Below are 25055 nucleotides of genomic sequence, written 5' to 3'. Positions count from 1 at the left end.
GGTACAATACCCAGTTTTGCTGAATATTTTGCCACCGTAAGCAAAGTGGGATCAAGTAGCAAATTTGCAGTATGGATGTGCAAAAGGTAGGCTGCAAATTAAATTATCTTGCATTTGAATAGAATGGTTTGGGTTGGAAGGTACCTTAAGGATCATCGAGTTCCAATCCCCCTGCCATGGGCAGGGACACCTCCCGCTAAACCAGGTTGCTCAAAGCCCCATCCAGCCTGGCAGAACTTCATGTGCAACCCATTCTGATTAAATGAAAGAACTTGGAATTTGTGAAGCTAGAGTTTCAAGCATGTGGAAAAGAAACTGAATGTATAATGAACAGATCCAAGGGCCAGTCAGTCCTGAAAGGATGTAGTATACCACACCTAGAGCAAACTTGGTTTTACTTTCGGCACACAGTAGCCTAAGCATCTTTTTAAAACACAGGTAATTTTCAAATCTGCTTTTTTTTAATGCTTTCAAGTGCAATTGATTTGTAACACATGTAAATATTGAATACCAAGTTTAATGTAGCAGTGAATGACTGTTATGTCAGTGTTTGCTCTGCACAGGAAAAGAGCACTGAATAAGTGGAAATAGTTTCAAAATAATTATTTCTGTAGCCCAGAAGAGGGTCACCAAATACGCCTTTATATAAAGTGCAAATCAGAACTGATGTCATAGAGTAATCAAAATTCATATTTGGGTCACTGGAAATGGTTTTCACTCAGTGAATCTTCTATTTGGCTATGATAAGTTAACTTCCTTGCCTTAAAAGAATAAGGGAAAAAGTACTTTTCCAAGGACTTTTACTCTTTCTGAGGTTTATATTTTGTAGCTTGCAAAAAGTGTTATCTGCTACTCAAAGTGTTTTCCCCTTCCACTGCCTTTTTGTTAATGGTGCCTCCCAGTTGACTTCTCTCCTTGTTTTGGAGGCTGTGGCAGTGGCAGGAGACCCTGTTAACAAGTCACCATGAGCATTTCAGAACTTCTCCCCAAACCATGGATAACACAGTATCCTCTACAGCACTTTGTAAATCTATTCAGGAAAGTACAAAGTTCACAAAGGACAAACCTTAGCTCAGGAGTCAGATAGTTCTGTACTTGCGCTATTGCTTTCTCCTAGGGGTGGCAGACCATTGTCTTAAATTATTAATATTTTTCCTTTACCCCACATCTGAGTGTCTTAGTTTCCCTCAGGGTAGGCAGACTGTCTGCAGTGCTTGCCCTAAAGGAACTAATGCTAGAGACAAACCTGACAGACTATAAAGGAGCACCATGAATTTAAAAGTCGGATCTATTACAAAAATTAAGTTTAAAATCTGTAGCAGCTGCTTTGCTGTCCTTGAATTGTCCCTGCCAATTTTCTGGCCTTGACAATCACTTTAGCTTAATTTTTTTTCTTCTCTCTTGCTGACTGGAAGATTCATTTTAGGAAAGAAAAACTGATCATATAGGAAAACTGGTGAGACTCACTTTATCAAACACATACTGTGAACTAGCTAGATTTTACTAATAGCGATAGGGCTTAGTCAGGTATTGAAGCAAATTTCTAAACTGAGAAACTCTAGGACCTGTTCATCCCGCTGGAGGTCCTTCAGGTGAGCCACAGTCATCTTTTCTTCAATCCTCAGCTATTCCTAAAGAAGCATCAGGGGTTCCAGCTTTTATATTAATCTTTCTTGTTTCTTTTCCACTTAAATTACATGTGATGGTTGTTCCCATTTTGCTTTCTCATTCCTCCAGTTCCTCTCCTCAAAATAGCAGTAGTTGGTTCTTCTCCGTAGCTGCTCTTCCGTTTTGAGGAAAACCAAAGAAATGCTTACAGGTAATCTGTTTTGTAATAGAATGAAAATGCATAGTAAACATTTAGTTTGTTCTGTTCCCCTTGACTTCTTCCCAGCCAGGGAAAGAAGTCATACCTAGGAATTATTGATTCAGCTTTATTTTTCTAGTTAAAAAACAGGTACAAGCCAACCCCATAGCCTCCACCCCTAATTTGTTTCAAAAAGTACTCCCTTTAGAAGGAGCTTTCTTCAAGATTAAATAGAAATTATTTTTTGTTGTTACTTAGACCTATAAATATGAATTGATTGGCTTCATATCTGCCTCTAATATACTAAAAATTAATTAATTTTATAGAATTTGAACTCTTAAAAAAAAAAAAGTTCCTTCTAACAACTTCCATTGTCTTTTTTCTAGACCTTCACACTCATGGTGCAAACTTGCTGGAATGGCAGCTGTCTTTTTCATTAACCACCTATTCTGTACACCCCACAAAATAATTGTAATTAAAGGATTAATGCACCTATACGCTGTCACTAGTCCTTGAAGTAGATGGCATATTGCACCTTTTACCAAATAAATAAATAAATCTGTATTTCAGTCACAAAGTAGATCTGGGTCTGCAACAGGATGTGCTTGTGTAGACCCGTCCTGCAAATGCTCAGTCCTGATTAAGGCAATCTGGGGGTAATGGTCTGTGCCAACAGGCTTTGTGTCTGGTTGTCATCTGAATGATTAGCCAGTACCAGAAGCACCCTAATGAGTTGATTTGGTAAGACTGCTTTTAATCAAACTTAACAGAAAGTTCAAGTTGTGAAGAGCTAAATGGAATACTTGTTAGGTCAAATACACAAGGCAAAGCTTTGTAATCGCAAGTGGAAAATCATCTCTTTTGCGTGTTTGAAAAATGATTGTGCTAGCATGTATATCAGTGCAACCTGTGTTTTATACAGGGGAAAGGTCTTATGCCAGTAACCTTCTTCTCTGATTCCCAACTGCTTTTCATTTAATGTTGTTTGTGAAGACGAAAGTATACTGTGTGTGTATTTTAAAAGGATTTCAGTGATGCTAAGGCTACATTATGAAGTTCATATTTGGATCATTCTTTTAGAAGTTGACTTCTGAATGTGAATCTGTCTGGTATGACATATTTCAGTAATTAAAACTTACTATACAGGAAAAACACATCTTCCCTAAACCTGTGTTGCCTTGTAGAGGGGAAGCTGAAGTGTAAAGGGCCAAGAGATCAATTAATCATCTGTTCTTGATCCCCACTTGTTAGAGCCTGAAGTAGCGGGGAGGGTGTCTACTCCATGTTTTATTGTCCACAGGAAGAATTTGTCACTTTCTAAACTTTTATGAGTTTGGATAATATGGGAGTCATTGACAGGCTCTGCAAGAAATCAGATGTCATCGATCAGTAGGAGTAATAATGCAAAAAGACCTTTTTCAGAAATAAGACTCAGAAGACTCGAGGAAGCTGGAAGTACAGAGACCTTTAGGGTAATTGTGGGGGAAGCCCTTCTTCCAATATAAGTTTATTCAAGGAATGATGGAAGGCATTAAAGGACTTTCAACTATTAGAATTTATAGTATATTTTATGTGTCTTTTGTCCATAATATAACTTCATAAAACTGAAGCAAATAGTCTTGCCAGTTGGAAAGTAGGAAATGAATCCCTGTAACGACTATAATGTGCCGTAGCAACCAAGTTTTAAAATAGTCAAATTCCAAAATAATGTTATAAAAATGACATCAGAGGAAAAAAGAGTATTATGTGTTATGTTATAACAACAGAAACATAGGCTTGTTTTTTGCTTGTGAATCACTTAGGATCATATTGCTGCTTGTGGATTTTGGGGGGCTGGAGGGGGAGGTTTATGTCCTAACACATAGCGCACATTCGGGAGGTAGGGGGAACATATTTTTTTGGCCATCCTTGTTTTCATTTGAGAGCTTTGATTTCTAATTTTGATTGCTGTCATGCTCAGTCAATAGCGTTCTTTCAGATATACTCTCTTCCAAATAGCATATTTATAAAAAAAAAAAAAAACCAACCAAAAAAACCCAAACTTTTTTAGGCAACTGCTGAGAATTAAATGTGAATTGTCTCAAGAAGTTGAGGTGTCTTCACAACTGGAATTGTTTCCCTCTCTTTCCCTCTTCTTTTGTAATTGCCAGCTGACTTACTTGCTAGAAATATCAAGCCTGGACTAATATATTGTCCCTGGATGGTACCACTGCTTCAGATTACCTTGGTGTGCATGTAGGTATTAAATATTGAAAGGTGTTTTCATGTTCTCATGTGGTGAAGCTCTGTGTAAACAAGTCTTATTTACTGAGCAGTTTGGGAAGCGTGTACACACCGGTATGCCTTAGGAAATCTGCCATTTAAGCCTTTGTCCTGATTTTCTCTGGCTATGATAAATGGAGTGGTAGAAAAGGAACCACGATAGTGAGTGTTATTGAAAGGAAGAAGCATTGTCCTGAGAATATTTGTGATCTTAAATAGATTTCTTCACAACTTAAATGCTTACCAACTACTGTCACTAGTCCTCATGAAACATTTTCAATCTGTTTTTCAAAGGATTTTGAAAGAAAAAGTTTCTGATGTTGTAAAAATAGCATCTTTGTACTTTAAAGATTTGTTCCTTGTGTTAATCTGAAGACAGACAAATGCAAGTCTTCCTTGTGAATGTAAATATTAGGAAAGCAATAAAATACATTGAAGAAGATTGAAGATGACATTAATACTTTAAATCTACATGGAATGAATGCTGACATGCTATAGAATGTAATGCAAACATGTGAAACCTGTGAATGGTATTGCTAATTACTAGAGAGAGTGTAGTTGTGCACTTCACACTTAAAAAAAAAACCCAAGAAAACCAAAAAAACCCCACTTCAGGAAGTGATGATGTGCAAGTTTTGTTTTCTACCTCCAAATATGTATTGCTTAAGACAGCAGATGTTGAAACCTTATATATGTTTAACCCTTGCCTTATTATGAGTAATTTGGTGGTGTTTTTACGCTTCTATATCAAGAATGGAAAAGCCTTTCCTTCTTTGAGTGCTAAATAAACCTTTCAGAGCTGGTCTAGCTCTAGAAAGAGTTAGAGGAAGAAATAGAGCTAGGTTTTGTGGATTTTTGTAGCTCTAAATTCTCTATTTATGATTTTTATGGATTCACAAACCACTGATTGGTTATTTATTTATTTATTTTAACTACTGAGACAAAAGGCAGAAACTTGCAGGCTGGTTATGGCGAAAGGAAGTGTAACTGCGGGTAGCCTATTGTGTTTCCATACCTGATGTCATTTTATTTCAAAATGGAATTTTGCATTAAATTACCTCAAAAATGTCATCATTTGTTGAAGTGAATAGTTTTAAATTCTTCCCTCCCCTGTGAATGATGAATTATTCTTTTGTGAGACATCTAGATTATTTTAATTAATTACTTGGGGCTTTAAATCTTTAAATTTTAAATTAGGTTACAGGTGAGTTAAGCTCTTCCCTGAGGAGCTTTTACTGTGTTAGCAGTGGAGAAGGATAATATTTGCTGCATAATTCTCTAATAGGCTGTTGTATGCTGCTCCGTTGAACGAGACTGCTGTTTTGCTTTTGATTTCTGGTCTGTGTCCAGAATTTCAGGGAACAACTTGGACAATTAGAAGATATCACCAGAAACATATTTTCCTGTCAGCTGTGGAAGAGAAAGATTAAGACCCATTAAAATATATTGCTTTGGGAAGTTGTTGAGGACCGCAGAAATTTAATGTAAAACTAAATGTGGTACTGATAACCACATATATGAAAATTCTGTAGACCATGGGCAAAATACAGAAACAGGATTATTGTTGTTAATTTCGTATCCTGATTTCATTAGGTATTCCCCCTGCCTTGCTTTAACTATTTCTTGTGTATATATACATAACTATATACAATATATATATTATAAAAAGAGGTAACCTTATCAGTTGTTTATGGGCTGTGGGGTTTGAACCAATGCTTATTTTCCTGTTCTCGAGTATGATTACTTGTTGAAGGTGTGGTAAATTTGGCTCATATTTGGCATGCGTTTAAACTGAGCCTGAGACTGACTTATGAAAAAGAGGGAATAACAAACACAAGTTGTGTGTTTCCCCTTGTGTGGCTATTGCAGCCAAGCTGCAATTTATTTTGTAGCATCTTAAGTTATAATAAAAGATACATTCATAAAATAAAGTAGGGTAAAGAGTTCAGTGATTAAGCCTTCTTTTTTTTTTTAAGTTAGCTTTCATCATTGTGCCTTTAATTGTGTTAATCACTTCAAAGAATTTTCTTGGAAGCTAGTCGAAGAACAGAATCAAAGGGGAGGCAAAATTGCCTTAAGCAAAGACTTTTGTGTGAGAACATTCTTACAGTAACTTATGGGAGATACATCACTAAAACAGTCACTTTTAAATTCTCTCCCCCTCCAGCCCCCCTGCTTTTTTTTTAATCTTAATATTTTTGGTTTCCTAATAATATTCCAGAATACCATATTTCAATGCCTGCAGCCAACAGTAGAGAGTAGAGTGTTTGCCTGTAATTAAAATTTTCCCATGTATTTTGATTTTTGTATCTGTTGAGGACAGGATACTAAGTAAGATGAATTTTTGTGGAATTCTGTGTGCTCTCTGGGCTAGTTGTTTTTCTTCTTTTCTTACTCGCTCTAATATTCAATGGTTAAGGTACCAGCCTCTCATGTAAGAGGCCCAGATTGGGTTCTTCACTCTGCCCCTGTGACTGTCAGCAAGGCTTTTATTCTGGGCAAATATTGGCAACTTCATGTGCGCAACACCAGTTAGGGGTGCGGGCTCAGAACCCTGGGAGAATCGTACTGACATCTGTGTCTCCCAGTCTACAAACTTTACGTTAGCTCCTTATTTTCCAGAGCTAACCTGGTTATCTCTACGTGCGGGACTCCCCTAAAGGCGGTATAGGCAGAGGCGGTCTGAAGAAGACACCCCCGATTACCTTGAGGTCAGAACATGTGTGTAATGGATATTAGGAAATATTTCTTCACGGAAAGGGTTATCAAGCATTGGAACAGGCTGCCCAGGGAAGTGGTGGAATGACCATCCCTGGAGGTATTTAAAAGACGGGGATACGTGGTGCTGAGGGACGTGGTTTTGTCAGTTGATGTTGGACTTGATGATCTTAAAGGTCCCTTCCAACCTAGACAGTTCTGTGAAAAACAGGTGCTGTGGCCTGGAGCCACTGCTTGTCAGGGTGCAAGAGCTAGAATATTAGCAGAAAAGTTTGTGGAAAAATTTAAATGTAGGTAACTGCATTTTGTAAGTTTAAGTTGTTGTGAGGTTTTTTGGTGTAATTGGGTATCCTAGGAGGCAAGTGATTAGAACTTGCCCATGAAGTTTTGCAAATGATATAATTGAGGTTTTTGTTTGGTTGGTTTTTTTAAATTTATTTTTGCTGTCAGCTGTTGTGAAGTCCTCCATTCAAACACTGCTTGCAGTTAACTGCTTCTTTGTCATGTTGTGGGTTTTTTTTTTTTACTACAAATGATGCAAGATTGCTTTGGGTGTTACAAATTCAATATTATTCTAAGTTATTAATATTGAAATACAGTAGCAGTTTGGGATGTCAAATAACGAAAAATTATTTACAGAAAATGTTGAAATTCATGATGCCAAGTAAATGAGAACTTTTTATTGGCATCCTGTGATACTAAAAAAAAAATTCTTGTTTATTTCATGTGTAAAGAAAGTTACATCCAAACCAATTTATTTATTTTTTTGCTTCATGCACAAGTGGTCCTAACACGTTTTTAGACTGAGGCAGAAAGTAATCTCCAGGTAACAATATTCTGTGCTATTTTAAGGATGTATGCCCTACTGATGATTTTTAAAGCACAAAATAATGATGACATACCATGCAGAGGTCTTGCTTGCCTGAGGCAAATGATCTGAATGCACTAGATGCAGACTTCTGTTTGCTGATGAAAGTGTTGAAAAGGAGCTGGGTTTCCTTGTTTTGTGGTGGTTTTTTGTGTGTTTGGGATTTTTTTAAGTGACATTTATCTTTTTTAGTTTGCCGTTAATTATACTGCATTCAATTGACAACTGAAATATTTTACACAGAATAAGAAAAGAGGTGGAAGGGCTTCTGGGAGAGGAGTTTGGAGCTCAATTTTGGCAAAAGTAAGGTTCAGTTGATTGCTCGATAATGGCAAGAAGAATGCCAGGCAGTTTGGACCAGGTGTACCAAGCCAGGGGCAAGGCAGCTTTTCATGCAGAGGATAAGGGTCCTGACAGATTTCCCAGCAAGTCGGGAATAGTATTGTTACCACTAAATTATTAGAGAAACAGCTAATGAGAGAGGAAGGAGTCAAGAAGGCTAAGAAACCCACAGATTTCAAGAAGAAAAAGTAAGAAGAGTCAGAAGTCAGATTAAAGAGTTGTTTGGAGTGTGCACGCACTAAGTGTTGATCACAGGGAGGTTGTTGGGGATAAGTAGGAAACAACTCCAGTTTGCGTCCAGAGCGTTCCAGTGGTTTCAAGAGGTTCTCGGCTGTGTAGTGCTTTTAAAAGATAAACACTGTATGCTCCTTTCATCACTTTAAATTGAAAACAACAGAAAGACATAGTTGAGTGGACTAAAAGCTCCCCTTACGGATGGTAGTTTGTGAACTTTGTCTGTCTTGCAGTCCAGGTCTGTATTGTGCATACACGGTCTGACAGCCTTTTTTCAGCATCCGTGTGTACCTGTCAAGTAAAATTGGAAATGCTTAGCATTTTTCATACTAATCTTCAGGGAACGTATGATACTTAGAGTAATGCAGTGACTTTTTTTAATTGAAGAGGTATGTGAATAATGTACTATAAGAGCTATAGGGAAGGAGAACCTTTACTAATTAAAACTTTGACATAATACAGAAGTGGTGGTGGAGTCTGAGCGTGCAGTGACCAAGCATTAGCTTATTGCAAATTTATTTGGACACAGGAATAGGAAGTGCTTTCCTATTCTGTTGGGACTTACAAATATTTAGTGTAATAGCTTTCCATTTTGTAGTGAAGTAACTTTAATTTTAGTTTCATGATTTGCTGAGGGATTTAATAGTTCATCTGAAATCTTGTATCGACTTTTGTAACAACTCTTGGAATTTGAATCTCTGTAATAGAAGTATTAAAACCCTTAAGGCTTTTGCTTTGGCAAGGAAAGTTCTCAGTTATAGTGGTCTCTGGAAAGTTTTACTCCCGTTGCCTTAGTCGTTGCATTCTTGCTTCTCAATCTTCTGGTTCAAAAGAGCTCTATGGAGGAAAAAAAAACTCTGTAGCAAAATGAGAGAGAGCAAGAAAATCCCAAAGAAATGTGAATCTCCTTTTCCTGGTGGACAAATGAAAGCTATACTGAAATTGAGGAATTTTGTGGAAAATGAGGTTTGTATCAGACTACCGTGTCAGAAATTATAAACCCATATAGTCACCAGAGTTCAGAAATAAATCAAACCAAATGGTGTTTTTTTTCTTTTCCCAATTGAATATCAAGAACATTTGTTCTGTATAGGATTAGTACGTAAGATGTATTTATTATTGCCATATTATTGTTATTTGAGTTTTAATTGCCTCTTTTGAGGAAGAAAATCTTTGCACCTACAAGATGATGACTAATACTTTTGTGAGCTTCTAAATAGTTGAGTTTTTAATTATTCGGGGGAAACTTGCAGATAAACACTTTTATTAACTGGAAATCTTTCTGGATATATTGCATAGTTTAGTTCAGAAAACATGCAAGAAATCCTTTTGTTTTGGTTGGCTGCTAAGTGATGCAGTAGGATAGTTTCAGCACGTGGGTTGAGGCTCATTGTGTTGAGTGGAAGAAGTGGAATTGGCCAGAGAGAGGTCTTGGGTTGTGGTTTCACAAGCAGCTGAGTTGGTCTGATGGCTGTTGCTGTTGGAAGGGAGAGATCAGGCTTTTCTCTTCCCTGCTCTTCCCTGCGCAGGTCTACCCCTCCTGTGCATTGGCAATAGTGTTGGTGTTTGCCCTTCTGTGAACTACTGTAACTTGTTAATCCAGGAAAAGAGAAAAACAGATGTTGTCATCATCGAGTTGGTAGGGGAGCACAGCTGTTGACGTTCCTTGTACGTGTCTGGCAGGAGTGATCCTTCTCTATTTCATGCTAATTTCATCTTAATACAGAGCTCAGCGTAGGAAAGGATTTGTTTGTATTTTATAGGCTGTATAGCCTTGTGAGGTGAATAGGTGTCAAAAATGCCTTGAATATTTTAACTAGATTTGTCTCAGCCATAAAAAGAGAAGATTACAAGTCTGTTTTCCTCTTAAAGATAGCCAAGGTCGTGCCGAGTCAGCTCTATATGTTTTCTGAAGTTTGAGTTGCCTTAGGAACTAAATGCATTTCAATGCTATTTTTTTAAATACCTTGTGTGAAGAATCTCAGATAAGCCGAGATGAGAATGGCTATCCTCCCAGACGGGGTAAGTGGGATGCTTAAAACCTTCCAGCTGTTTGTCAGATACTTAACTCCCTGCTCTGAAACTGCTGTACCATCTGTCTAGCTAAAAAAGGTGCACTGAGCAAGAAGAAAAGCATCTTTCCAATTCAGATGAGTCTACTGCATCCTGTGAGATAATCAAGTCACAGATGATTACGGGAACAGTGAATTTTAAATTTTATAGGAATAGCTTCATAAAAGACATGAAAGATGAAGTTTGAACGAATTCAGCTTCTGGGTATCTCAAAGGAGCAACATGATACTATCCTAAGTTTAAAGTCACATTTTTTGTTTGCTACATGAATTTATTTGTTATTCAACCTTGCATGTAGATAATGGGGTTTGTTTCTTCTCTAAAATGTTCTGTTTTATTTAAATCAATGGTGCTAGCTATCCATTATTTTATATTGTCTATTACAAACGCCTTATATTTGATGAATAAAGATTTTTTTTTTTTCTGAAATTTCTGAAGAGATCTGAATGGGGCAGCGGGAGTACAGCGTAAATTTTATAGATTTGAAATATTCAAGTTGCTTAAAAGATGGGTTCTACAGGACAATTCAGTGAACATGAAATGAATGAAGTGTAAAAGGCCTCCGACAAGAAAAACAGGAAAGAAATTTCTTAGCCCCTAGTGCCATCTGCAGGATTACCCCTGGAACAGTAGGGGAACAGAAATTTGGGTGGCAGGTTGCAGTGTCTGATAAGTTAACAAGAAAGTAGTGTCTCCAGCAAAACCTGATGAAACACGATTTCTTTGTCACACAGAGTTTCATAAAAATGTTTATGTCAATTTGTTTTCAGCTTGTGAACAGCATTAGGTTTGTTGGGTAGGGAATGCGCCTCATCATGAGGTTTCTCCACACGTTTTGTTTCCTGCTTCTGCAATAGCAGGTGGCTTAACGAAGCTTTCTTTCTTTAGTCGTCTTGAAAGAAACATCAATTATTTAAAATCATACATTCACTATGAGCCAGTTTTGGGATGACTGGCCCTTTGGCTCTGCTTCCTTCCTTGTTGAAAGGTGTCTCCTCAGAGAGGAGTAATGGATTCTAAATATTTTCCTAATATTCCTTCCATTGGCATTTATATAAAGGTGTGTGTCAGAAATCATGATGTAAATCTGCAGTTCCGCTGCTAGGTCTATTTCTTCTGTGGTATGAGGACTGTTTTCCTCACAGACCAGTAGGCACACTGCGCGTAGACTTGCCTGCTAGCAGTAGGCAAATGATGTATACATAAAAGGATATAAATAACAACCAAGAAGAATCAAAGTTGGGATTTTGGGAGAGGGTGGAGTGTAAGCTGAAACCAAATGTGGGTAGGATGGAGGTGATAATGGTGATGGTATCTGGAAAATTGTTAAGCTCCACAAAGTGCCATTGGTTAACAGTACATACTTGCTGTTTGGCATGTGGCTTCAGCGAGACATCTGGGAGTGCTCCCATGTGCTCTGTGAGAGCTTAGCATTCCCAAAGAATGTTTTCTCTTGCCTCTTGCTGAGAGGGGGAAATGCTCCCTTGTCAGAAGTTGACCTGACCTCAATTACTTACCTATTCATCACTTTCCTCCAGACCATTGCAATGTGATACTCCTGGGCACGGAGGCTGCAGTTCCTCAGAAGCTCCAGCTGGTTTAGGGTCTTGTTGTGTGTCATCTCGGCAGCGCTGGCTGCCACAGGTTGAATCTGATCTTCCTTTCTGTGTTGACATTCTGCAGAACAGCAAGCGAAGGTATTGGTCCTTAATCTTCAGGGTGCGTGCTGGTTGGGGTTCAGCACCTGTAAAAAGCTGCAGGAAGCTGCAAAGGGAAAGCTGTGGCTGCTTGCTGGGCCTTCTGGCATTTGGGAGTCCTTTGGGGTGAAAATTGTATGTGGCAGAACATCCTCTGAGACTGGTCTCTTGCCGGAGAGGTAGGTCCCTTTGGGACTAAGGACCTCTTCAACCTGCGTTGGGCAGTTTTTTGATAGGTCTCTGCTGTACACAGAAAGTTAATCATGTAAATTTTTGGAGTATCTTGGACTTGGGACAGAAATTTCAGCCTGTGTGTTTACATGTCTGTCAGGAGTTTTACTATTAAGTCAGTGTCTGTATCTGAGCTTATTGCTGTGGACAGGCTTTATAATGAGCATAGGGGAAATGAATGCTTCAGAAAGCACAATCTGTGGCATCCTGTGCTATGTTACTAACGTAAGCTCGATGGATGTCTTTTTGAGGAGCTACACAGGAGAGAGGTGAATGATGCGTGCTGACAGTGTTTCAGGTCTACAGGCACCACTACTTCGGCTAAAACTGTGTGAATCTCTAAAATTCACTTTGTTTGAAGGAGTCCTTGGATCAGGGTAGGAAAGTGGATATGGGAGGGGAAGATTTCAAAGTGAGATCAGAGCTCCATTGAGGACTTTGCTGCAGAAGCAGAGATCAGGCATATGATGGTAAGTCAGGCGTACAGGGTTGGTCCTGTACTTTTGTCTTGTGAAAGCCCGAATCAAGAGAGATTCTCTTAATCCTGGGAGAGCAGATTTATTTTTTTTTTTCCCTAGATACATGCACTACCACAGAAGGGACACTAAGACTTGCACAACAGAAGCTGGGTTAATAAAGCAGCTTCAACAGTGAAAGAGTATCTTTACTCACGAGACTGTTCTGGTGATCTGAAAGCGAGGAAGAAGCACTCTAGCAGGACCCGCGATAGGAAGAGGCAAAGGCCTTACAAAGCAAAGACCTTCTTTGTAAGTAAGCCTTTCCTTGTTTAAAAAAAGAAAAAAGCTGTAGTAGAACTGTATGTGCATGTGAGTGAAACAGTACGCCTCTCTGGCCTGATTAACCTGCCATTATGTTTCAGAATTGTAAGAAGTTTGCAATTTCTGAATCAGTTCTTTGCTTGGACCAGAGCAAAACTGAAGTTCTGAAGTGAGTTATTGCTTTTAGAAGCCACCAGAGGAAAGAAAGCAAATAGGAAAACTAAACTGTATTCTATGTGCACAGTCTTTGTCAAGATGCACATTAAACAAGTGGACTCCTGGCCTTCAGTTCTCCTAGGAATGCTATGCCTTTTTTATTTTGCTGTTTTTTTTAATGAAAAATTGAATATGAAAACAAACTTCTGATGTAGATCAGACATTATCAAGCAAGGATGTGTAGAAATGATGCTGATGATAAATGGACAAATTATGGGAAGGTTGCCATTGGGCACTTGCTCATTCTTCACATTTGAAAGGCAAGAGTCTGCTCATACGAGAACATCTGGAATGAGATGTTTCCATACAGAAGCATCAGTCCATTTCTTGTAGCAGTAGTATTTTAATCTGCAGCATAATGCTGGCTTTCCTTGTCATTTGTGTCCTGTTTGTTTTGATTGTGTCTTGGTTTAGAATATTATTGGTGTTTAGAAAGCATGCAGGGGTAAAGAAAAGTCTCAAACAGCAGGTTGTAGTATGTGACATCAGTTCTGCTTCATTAAAAAAAAAAATTGTCCCTTTATATCTTTTAAAAGTCTAAGAGAAATTGGTATTTGCTGTAGCTTATTAAGAACTAAGTGGTAATCATGAACCATTTGAGATCAGTGGAGCAGTTTGGACCAAGCAGATGATGTTTCATTGTTTAAAGGTGGATGCTAAATGGCATGTCGTGTACTGTTCTTTAGCTGAACGTATATGTATATAAGCTCGCTCTCAATAATTTATTTCCAAGGGCCTGTGGAGAAGAGAATAATTCCATTAGGCAAGTTCTTGTAATGAAAATGTATGTACTTTTGGCCCAGGTTCTCTAATTTAAATGATTTTCTTCAAAAAGAATTTGCCTATGAATGCATGTGCACCGAAAAGCAAGGTTAGCATTAGCAAGAAAGAGTAAAAGCAGATGCCAAAGTTGATCCTCGATTAGAAGAGCTTTCCTCTCGGTTTTAAGTGACATGATTAGTCCTTCACAATGACACGGTGGGGAAGGTTTTCAGCGCAGCCTGCAAGAGTGCAACAATGAGTTCCTGTTCACAATGGGAACGGCGTAGTTAAATCCTCACACGTCGTGCTGAATGTCTGTCACATCATGTCAGTTATTAAGATATGAACCTACTGGGCAAACCAAAGAGCAAAACTTAAAACACTTCTCAGGATAGTATTTTTACAGCTATTGAAAACTTTTATATTAGCAGGGCACCAAATTTATGTTAAGGTATTTGTGTGAATATTTTTCTTTCTATGTCCCTTTATATGCAAGAACTTCAGAGGTTGCTGTAGAGGTTATTAGGACTGATAATTAGTTTTGTAAGTTAGCTGTACATGTATAGTCATCGCTTGTTCTGTGCTTGGATTGCAATGAATAAAGTGACACTTAAAAAAAATCCATACAGTAGGGTGCTTATGTCCTTGCTGCTTAAGTAGTCAACATTTTGATATTTCTATTCAAAAGCAAGGGCATAGAAGGAGATAGATGATTTTTTTTTTTTTTTTCTTTAACCCTCCTAAGATAATTTGACAAAAAACAATTATTATTCTTCCTTTCATGATAGTGAAAGAGCCTGTCTGGACCATGAAAATGCTGTGTTCCAGGTTTTGGTTTCATCTCCTAGCTTCTTTGAGCCTTTTCTCCCCTCTTTGTCTTTTCTTGTTAAAGAACTAACTAGCTGCCTTTTTTTTTTTTTTTTTTTTTTTGTTATTTCAGCTGGATTCATGGCTGCAGGAATCCTGCTGGTGGTGAAAGTCCTGAAAGTGAAATTGTTTTTCTAGTGTAGGGCCACTTTCTTGACACAAAGCTTACACTCCGCTTAAGTGAGAAGCACCAGCTCATAAAAGCTGAAGATTTCTCTGTGGCGAGGAGTCAAGAAAAGCCCTGGAGCCAGAGAGAACAGGGGGCTTTCCCTATATGGATTCCTAGTTAAAATGTAAATTGTGGCACTCCTATTTCCTCTCGCTTTCTGTAGAACCCTCCAGGAGACCCTGTACCTGTAGAGTGGTGGCATGATGGGATGGTGCTTCGCTGCGTTTCTGAGAAAAGAGATAACTTCCATGGGAAGTCAAGTGCCTTTTTAGGGAGGATAAATCAACTCCTTTAGGACTCCTTTTGTTTCCTCATGTTGTTGGTGGTGTGTTTTTCCCCTCTCCTCCCTATTGTCTTCACTTCTTTCTGTGGCACCTTCCATTGTTCAACAGTTGCATATTGTTCAAAATGTTTCTGCAACAGCTTTCCAAAAGGAAAAAGCGAAGAGCTCTGACCAGGAGCAGAGGAGATTTTCCTGATTGTGAACTACTGTGCTTATCTTGAGAACTCCAAAAACATGTATGGATCCATACAGTTGGAAACACTTATAAAATGGACATTTGGATCTGGTAAAGTTAAAGGATACTTTTGTGGAAAAAATTCTGTTCTCTGCAAGTAACTGGATCTTTCCAAGCTGTCATAAAATTAATTTGGGTATTCATTTGGGTGCAGATTGTAGGAATATCTCACTTTAAATGGTAATCTGCACTTAACAAAAATGGTGTTGTTTTTCAACCCTATTTAACAACAAAAAAAATAAATTAATTTAAGTCCTACAGGAGAAAGGCTGGGCAGATATTAAGCACAGACTCACAGTGGCCCTTATAGTGAAAATTTTGTGAATTCCTTCCATGGTTTTAAAATGTAATCAGCTGCACAAGAGTGATTTTATTTTATTTTATTTTTTTGTGTGTGTGTTCACAAAAGCAAAACCATGTGCTAAGTTTTTGGGTTCTGTCCTTTGTGTTGCCAGTGGTAGCACACTGTGACTGTACAATGTTATCTCGACACATGGGATTGAGTCTTAAAACCAGAATTGTTTATAAAGGGTGTGCAGTCCGGTTACTGCTCATAAGATGAGCTGTGAACATTGAATAATGTGCATTCACCTAGCCCAAAGCAAATGCAAAATAATGCAGTGTGGCTTGACCTTTTCTCATTGCGGGTTAACCTGCGTCTAATTATCTTGGATTTGCCTCAAGCTAAGAGTGGACAGGAATCACAGCTTGGCTGAGTAGTAACTTTTTAACTCTTAGTAACTTGCTTTTGTGTTTACATCCTGTGCTACCATGGAAGAGACAAGGAATTGGGAGTAGAATAAAGGAGGACAAACCAGAAGTGCTTGTAGCAGCAGTGGTAGTCACCTGCTGTAAATCTTAACTGAAGTTCAGGGTGTTGGGTGTTGTGCTATAAGAGTCTCCAGTAACTTACAGTCCAAACAGCTTTAGGACCAATCCCAAAAATAAAAAAACATCAGTAGCTTTGTATCAGCAGCACTGGTTTGTGGGGAGTTTTTTTCATATTTTTTTCCCTTTTTTATATTGTGAGAAAATGAAGCCGAATTATAAATATGTAGTGTCGAAACTTATACAGATGTCTAAAGTGAAGTTCTCAAGTTTTAATTTTATTTGGCTTTGTGGTATTGGGAGAAATACATTTTAAGTATCACATTGATTTCTTTAAATTTGTGTTATTTGAATTATGAAAGTGGTTTTATTTCATAAGTCTGTTTTCTTCACTGACTCCAAATGAGACCACTGAATTGGAGATTCCGTGCTCCAGGTTTAAAGTTTGGAACAAAGAAATATCCAGTTTTGAGAGGCTTTTTTTTTCTGTGCCCTGTAAATTCATAAATTTGCTACTTTGCTCTGAAAGTACTCTAGATAGAGTTAACGAAGCTCTTAGTCATGTGCTGAGGTAGCTGCTGTGTCAATGCACTAACAGAACTTTCCCTTTCAAAATACCACTAGGAGCTTTTTACTTTCTTTTGAATGGTGAGTGGTTTCCTTGCTGTGTGTTCTGCAGTGAGATCTTGGTCATTGCATCTTGAGATACCAATTGAAAAATCTGTACCTTATACCATCAAGTCACTTCCAGAAGTTCATGTGGATTTTTGAAGGTTGTACTTTTGCCAGTGTAGCTGAAAACCAGGAATTTCACTACCTCATTGCAATTAACGTGTAAGGTCATGAAACTGAGAAATATATGGCTACATTCTAAATTTGTGAAGTGCCGTACAGCTCAGCATGAAATTCTCTTTCACAAGTTATCAAAAAAATCCACTGTGTAAAGCTTAAAACCCCACACTTACAAATAACTTAGTTAAACTAGTGATGGTATGTGCCAGGTATTCTCAATGTGTTTATGCCTTTATTTTGAGTGTGGTTCAAAATCTCCAACGCTTCAGTCTAGTTTTTGTAGCTAGGAATAAATATACCAAATAAGCAGCTTCCAAATAGGAATGGATTTATGCCACAGCTTTTCATGTAGCCATAGCAAAATGAGAAGTGAAGTAGGGAACTCTTGACTGATGAATTGGACTTCAAAACTATGTTAGCAAGTTTGCCATGAATTATTTGAAAATGCTGTGTATCTCTGGACATATGAGACTTTTCATAACATGATACGGACGATTTAATGCTACACTTGCCATGTGTGCAGCAGCTACAGCATCCCTGGGGAATTGTTGAAAAGATTAAGAAAAACATTCTAGCTTTATTTTGAAGAAACAGTAGTCTTTTTTTTTTTTTCTTGTTAAGATTATGGCCAACATCCATGCTATCCTGTTTCTTGACTCTGCTTTGAAAAAAAATAGTTTTGGTCTGGAAAATGATCGGTTTTACCCTGAAGAAAAAGGTTTCTGTAAGACTGTAAGAAAAAGGGTGAAGTCTGAATTATGGTACACTTGCAATTTTGTTGTATATTTTTTTTCTTTTAACTCAAAAAACAGTCTTCTGTTTTCATCTGAAACAGCTTTATTTGAAATTATTTTCAACATCTCTTCAGAATTGTGTAGAGTCTATAGCTGAAGAAAAAAAAACAGTATAAGCCCATTCATTGATACTTTCAATGATAATTTTGAGCCAAATTCTGCTCATTTTTTTGGACATCAGGAAAAATTTTTATTGTACTTTGCCATTGACACAGCAATGTACAATACATCTAGTAATACACAGTATGTTGCCATTGACCTAGGAAACAGAAGGATCAGCCAATTGATTGCTTAAATGGAAAGGTAACCTGTTCACAGCACCTGCTCCCTACATAAAACTAACACACTAGACCATGTGCATGTTTTGTTGGTGGTGGTTTTTTGGTATTTTTTTTTAATAGGAACCTGCCTAGCAATGGTGGTTTTTATACGCACAGAATTGACTGGCACAACTATAGCACAAGAAGCTATTCCGGAATAGGGTGTAGACTCTCTTACAGGTTAGAAGTGGTTTTATTCCAGAAAAATTGTGGCCCTTTTTGAACGGTGCGATTGCTTAAAACCACTTTCTGACGTGGTGTTTGCCTATAGTTGCTGACATGAGTACTCTAAAGACCTGTAGCTGTGGTCCCCAAGCAGCATCTTGTGAACAACATCTTCCTTATGTGGTTCGTTGTAGCCCTGGGAAAGAACAAGTCAGGACTAATGCTGCCACTGCTATATTGAGATGGTGAGCAAGTTATGGTGGTAAAAGTTTGTACCCCAGCTTGCTGAACATTTTCCCTGGGTCAGCAAATGTTCTGTATTACTGCTTGTAGTTATTGCTAGAGAAGCTAGCTAGAGAAGCTTCATCCTTCAACTTACTGTTTTCTTGTAAGAGAGAAAAGAGTTGTCATCATTTCAGTTGATGCCTGGTGATGCTCAGGATGTGGTATGTAGTTCCCTACACCTAGCTGAATTTATGCTTTCTGCATATGTTTCTGCATATAAGAAGCCTTGATGAATGGTGGAGTCTGTGAACGGGGTTAAGGCTTCTTGAGGAGGAAAGTAAGGAAAGCCAGTGAACATCAGCTGTGCTCTCTGGTATTGGATATTTTGGTCTCCCCCTGAAAAAAAAATAATCTATTTTCCTGACTCCTTGAACAGTGCAGTAGATCACCTCATCCCATATGCTTAAGGATGTAATGCTTAAGGACACACTTAACTGCTGTCCGGTCTCTAAAATTTTAATTATTTTGCACAGAAATGGGATTGCTGATCATTGACCTGCAGTAGCATGTAACATAAGCCAACATCGTTGGATATTCATAACCCTCATGTTTAGATGAGGACACATTTCTGGAGGCATTCAAAATTATTAGATGGCTATGAAATCATGCGAGAGCTCGGTGCTTATATATATACATAGCTTTGTGAAGGGTTATTCAGCTTCCCTGTGGTGCTACGTTAGGAGTGAGTGACCCAGCACTGTGGTGGCTCTGATCCTCTTTCTTAGCAGAACCCAGCACAGTGACTTAACAACAGTTATTCCCTCGCACTCTGAGCTCCAAGGATGGCTTCTGAGTTCCTCCAGGGTAATGTGCTGCTTGGAGAGATATATGAAAGTAGAAACCAGGTATTGTTAGCTGGAATGTTCTTGCTGTGAATCTTCTGGGACTTCAATTCCAGAGGAGATTTAGGGAAATTTTGTTTTGTTGTTCCTAGATAATAGCAAATACCGTTGTTGAAAGATCCTTCCACTGAAAGAATATTAGTAACAATCATCTTTCATTAACCTTAATAGTCAAGGGGGAAAACATGCTTCTAAATCAGTTGAAAGCGAGTTGTATTAATTGGAAAAGGAAAATAAAGTTTTTCTCAAGCTAAGTTTTGCCCTAAAATGTAACAGGTGCCAGAGACTGAATGTACGCAAATATGGAGTTTCCTGTTGATTCCATGTGAGGGGTACAAGAAGTAGTGATGGACCTCAGGCAGTTATATCCTAGGGTCACTAAAAGAAAAGAATGCAAAATTAAGAGTTAATAAACATTTCTGCCTTTCACTGTTTTCCAGTGTACAATGTTTTTTCCCTTCCCTGTGTGCTTGATGGAATCATTTTGACTGTAAAACTTAATTGGCTTAATGCAGTTTGGCATGACTGCCACCTTTTCCAAGATGAGACAGGAGACTGCCTCCTGAAGGCTGCTTCAGCAGCCAACCTCCTCCTCCTCCTCCTCCATTCCCAGCTTACGCAGGGCTAGGCTGTTTCTGGAGAAGGAGCTGGTGACTGTTAATCCGCCTACACGTAACCTCGGCCACAAGAAGAGCAGCTTCAATGGGTGATGTGACCTGTGGCATGGCCGCCAGCCTGGCTCTACCCTTTAGTTTTTGCTTTCCTTTCAGTCCCGTCCCCCTCCCCTTGGGCTGTAAGAGCAAGGACAGGAGCTTTAGCATGTGTGGCAGGAACTGCTGCGGTGAGGAGGAGCACGGTTAATAGCAGCATGACGTGGACAAGGAAAGGGGACGTTGGGCCAGCACTGCTGCGGGATGCACTGGAGAAGGGTCAGTGAGAGAGTAGCCCAGAGCTCTGGTGCAACCACAAAAGCTGCCAAGATTGTGTTTTTTCAAGGGCCTCCAAAAAGGTCTCCTGTAGCCTAGATTAAGAAGTTGTTAACCTTAAACTGTATTGTATTCTTTGCTAGGGATTGAAGATAGTGGTGACAGAAAATGAAACAATAATAAGAATTATAAAAAAAATCAGTTAGGCACTGAGTCACATTCCTCGGAACACCACCTTATTGGTACTGGTGGCGATACTAAGTTGTATTACATATCAGACATACATGCTTCGTGGTGTATACGATGCTGCATTAGCTATGATTCTTTTATTAGGTGTAGTTTGTGTTGGGAGAGATCCAATTTGAGTTGCTGTGTGCTTTAGTACATATCATTTACAGGGACAGTATCCTGGTGACATCTAGTTAAATAAGTTGTTGCTCTCCCCTCTATCTCGCCCTTCAAGAAAACTCTGTGAATTTTTTTGTTGTGGTTTTTTTTTTTTTTTGTTTGTTTAAAAAAGAGTAAATAGTAAGATACATGTCTGGACCATCAACATTCAGGAAATGCTGATGTTGTGTTTGTAGTCTTGCGTATATATTCTTGGAATAGTTGTTGTACCCTCTTACATGAAAGGATAAAATACAACAGATGTTTTTGGTTTTCTTTTTGGCTGCAGACTAATAGTGGGATTTTAGCAGATCCCTAGGAATAAGAGAGTGTACCAGAAGCACCTAGTCCATGGTATTTGAGATAAGAGCTCATTTTTTTTTTATTAATGGCACTTTATCCTTTAGTTAAATCAGTCCTGCAAAAAAGTAAAATCATACAGACTTCATCACTCTGTTAGAGTTACAGGATACAGCTACTCTCTGCAAAATTGGAAGGAAACACAAGATTAGCAGGGAGTACTTTTTCCCTTCTCTGTTTATCTCCTAAGTTACATTGAAGACTTCCCTAGAAAGAGAGAGAATTCTAAGAGACTGTCAGAAGAACTTTAATTGCACAGTCCTAAAACTGGGAAATTAGTATTCGCTACAAACCATTTTTCACATGAAACTGATGGAATATCATGATCAAAGGAAGAATTAAAGTCCCAAGACAAGTTTCTTTTGCATTAGCACATTGTATATTTACTATAGAGGTTTTAATACGAGAATATAATGCAAAACTAAAATTCTCTGTTCTGTTTATGTTCATGGCTACTATTGTGTTTGAATATAACAAGCATAATCTATGCAGATATAAAAGTACTGCGTAATTTCTATATGATGAAAAAGGGAAATTATTTGAAAAGAATGAAGTAATTTAAGTCATCAGAGTCTGACATCTTGATAATTTGGATATACCTGGAATTACAGATTATGTATGTTACTTGTCATTTATACAAGCTAACTTGGATTTTCTGCTTGATGCACTGTCTCAAATGCTCTTCTTCACAGCTAAATCAAAGTGTTATAAATTCCTAAGTCTTCATTTTTATGGATTTTGAAGATATGTTTGGTAAATTTGATGCAACATTATTGATTGACAAAAAAGAATTTAGATGTTCCATGTTTAGGTGTTATTTTATATAAATGCTGTTATATACTACTTGTATTATTTTTCAGAAAGAATGTTTTAAAATGTTGTGTTTTGATACTTATACAGGCATAATAGGCCTGATAAGACTGGAACACCAGTAATACAAAAACATTGCCACATGTGGTAGTAAGAACTTGAAAATATAAATTAGAGGCAGTGGGATATTTGGCTTATCTTAATGTGGAGTCTTTGAAAGAGGGATTGTCCTAATAGATGACTGTGCACGGGAACCCTGGTCAAGGACAGTATATTCTAGTAAATTTAATATTAAAATTAGCGGATAAAACACCAAGAATTATCATGTCTGTCCTCCCTTTTATTGCCTGGAAGAAGCATTTATGTTAAATCATGACATTGTCATTCAAGTCTCTAGGTGGCATTAGCAATGTCCTCTGACAGAGTCTCCAAATTTCTGTCTCATATGAAGACTGAATACACTGTTTTTATTCTTTTATCAAAATAGGCTCCGTAGAGTCAATTCTAAAAAGGTCAATAAGGGGAGCTAATTAAACTTTACTTGTTGAGAGTTTGCACCAGGATTGACATTTTCTATATACAGTCTATTAACATTTACATGTCCTTATTTTTAGATTTCTGACTTATCTATAACTTTGAGATGCACCCTTGACAGTTGAATTATCGTTTTCAGTCATTAAATCTAGAGAACAAGAATCTGATTACTTAAAGGCTGCAAACCTGGATTTGGTCTCAAGTTCTGCTCAATTGAATAAAACTAGTAACTACTGTTGTCATTAAATTCAGTTATCACACGTCATTCTAGATCCTGCCATAGTGTTAAAAGTGCCATCAGAAGTTGCTGTGCTTTCAAAGCAGTCATTTCAGTATGTGAAGAGAAAGGACTTCTCATGAATGGGTGTTTCTATATGTATTTTTAGTGTTTCAGAATGTGAAATACTTCTGCTTATGGACGTCATTCTCTGTATTTTTGCTCTTTGTAAGTTATTGAAACCTTATAACCTTCTCTGTGAGATAACAGACTGCCAGTAATTTGAAGTTTATTCTCTGTCCAAGATGGCCAAAACTGAGGCTCTCTCCAAAGATGTTATTTTTGAGAGTTATCCTCCTTATAACTGTCACTATGGTACTATCATTCTGTTTTGTAGCACTAGTCAGTAGAAGTGTATTTTTGTAGAGAGGACAGTGGTCTTCCAAAAACGTGCAAATGCCAAAGTGGACCTGAAGGTTTGTTACCTGAAACAAAAGCTCTCAAAACCAGAAGCAGTTTAGAGAGGAGACGTTGCTTTATTCGATGTTGGGTGCTAGGTGGAAATCCACAAATCCAGTGCACCTTATCGGGGACATTCAACCACTATTTATACACAAAAGATTCTCATTATCCTGCCTACCTAATCCGTAACTCCACCTAGGCTTACATATTCATTAGAATGACCGAATAGCCCTTTTGCACATGCATATTAGATTTTGCAGTGTCTGCAAAACAATCCTGCGCCGGTGTGAGTTCCTCGGTGGTTGTTTGGGGAAGGATAGCCTTCCTCACATTATCCTTTTAAGGTATTGAGTCATCTCAGGACAGTAGAAGTTTACTGTAAGTTTGCCAATTTCTTGAGGATGATAAGGATGTCCTTTGAAGTAGCCCCAGCTCTGACTTAATTTGTGTAAGAGGACATGCTTTGACATATGAGAGAACCTTGAGGTAATTAACTACTACTTGTTATCCCATCCTTATCACTATCAGCTCAGTGACCAACTGTTTTCTCACACAGTAAGAAGCTCAGTAATTAACTCATTTTAGTTAGCATATGGTTATAGGACTGCCTTTGGTAACAGGATCACATTTGATTTTTATCTGCTTCGCTCTGTCTTGCTTCTAGTCCTGAAAGAACAGGAACCCTGGCTCATAACTGATTGCAAAGTTTGGGGGTTTGGGGTTTGTTTTGGTTTTTTGTGGGATTTTTTTTTTTTTTTTTGGTTGTTTGTTTTGGCTTGTTAGTAAGAGCCTGCCCTTCTCTAGTTTATAACGTGGTGAAAATGGAAGTAATTTGGGAGCTTGTTGAGGCTGAGGTGGGCACTGCCTGGTCTCTGGTCTGCTGACACAGCAAAGCTCTTGCAAGTTTGCTTTTGGAGCGGAGCCCGCTTGGAGTGTGCAAATAACTTGTTTTGTTCTTTCAGTTTTTAAAATTGGGGAAAGTTAAGGATGCTGGTAAGCATAAAATGTACAAGAAAGTTTACTGTAGTGTTATCAGGCTATAATTAAAGTTGTACCTCAGTACTTTTTAGTAGTTTGGGGATTGAACTGAAAGCTTGCCTAGCAGGTTGGAGGGAAGAGTCAGGCTACCCTCAATGTATATTGATGGCCTGACTTCCTCAGTGGCTTTTGCAGATTTATCTGAAGAATTATCCAGTTTGTGAAAAACAGTATGTGTGTTCTTGGGTGTTTTTTTGCCTTCTGAGAGATTGAATAATGTTTGTGGCAGGAGGTGAAGGATCCACAATTGTCTTTCCACATAGGCATCTCTCCTGAGGCTTGGCTATTAAGGAACAGTGTAGATGAGCAGGAGTGCGTATACAGGAGTATTTTCTGAATTATGTCTTGCCTCTGGGTCAGACTGTTCATTGTGTCTGCAGATTTTTGTACAGCTTCTACTTTCTTTTTTCCAAAGCGTTTTCAGTTTCCTCACAGCATGGTTGCACGTCTCTGCAGAAATGTGTCATGAGAGGAAAGACCTTTATGATTTTTATTTTTTCTTGAGGAATGAGTAGCCAAGATAGAATAAAACATAGAAACCGATACTGGTTTTTAGGGGAGAATCCAATTTGTTTGTTTTCTGCCTTTTCTTTATTTCTTATCACTGACACTTCACCACAAAATACTAGTTGCATTTCATAGAAACCTCAGGATCCGCTGTGGCTGGCCTCATCTGCAGAAAGGAGACATCTGAGCACAAACACAGAGGCACCAAAAGGTTCTAGCATTCTAACTGGCTACCTTGGAGTCTG

General features: G+C 38.2%; 1 protein-coding gene across 1 annotated transcript in view; it reads left to right on the top strand.

Annotated features, from left to right (window-relative positions):
- The window catches only part of PDSS2 (decaprenyl diphosphate synthase subunit 2), a 117443-nt gene that overhangs the window by 7163 nt on the left and 85225 nt on the right, over nt 1-25055 (top strand). The window lies entirely within an intron of this gene.

Source organism: Numenius arquata, chromosome 7 (assembly GCF_964106895.1).
Source record: "Numenius arquata chromosome 7, bNumArq3.hap1.1, whole genome shotgun sequence".
Taxonomy (NCBI): domain Eukaryota; kingdom Metazoa; phylum Chordata; class Aves; order Charadriiformes; family Scolopacidae; genus Numenius; species Numenius arquata.
This window is presented reverse-complemented; position numbering and strand designations above follow the sequence as displayed.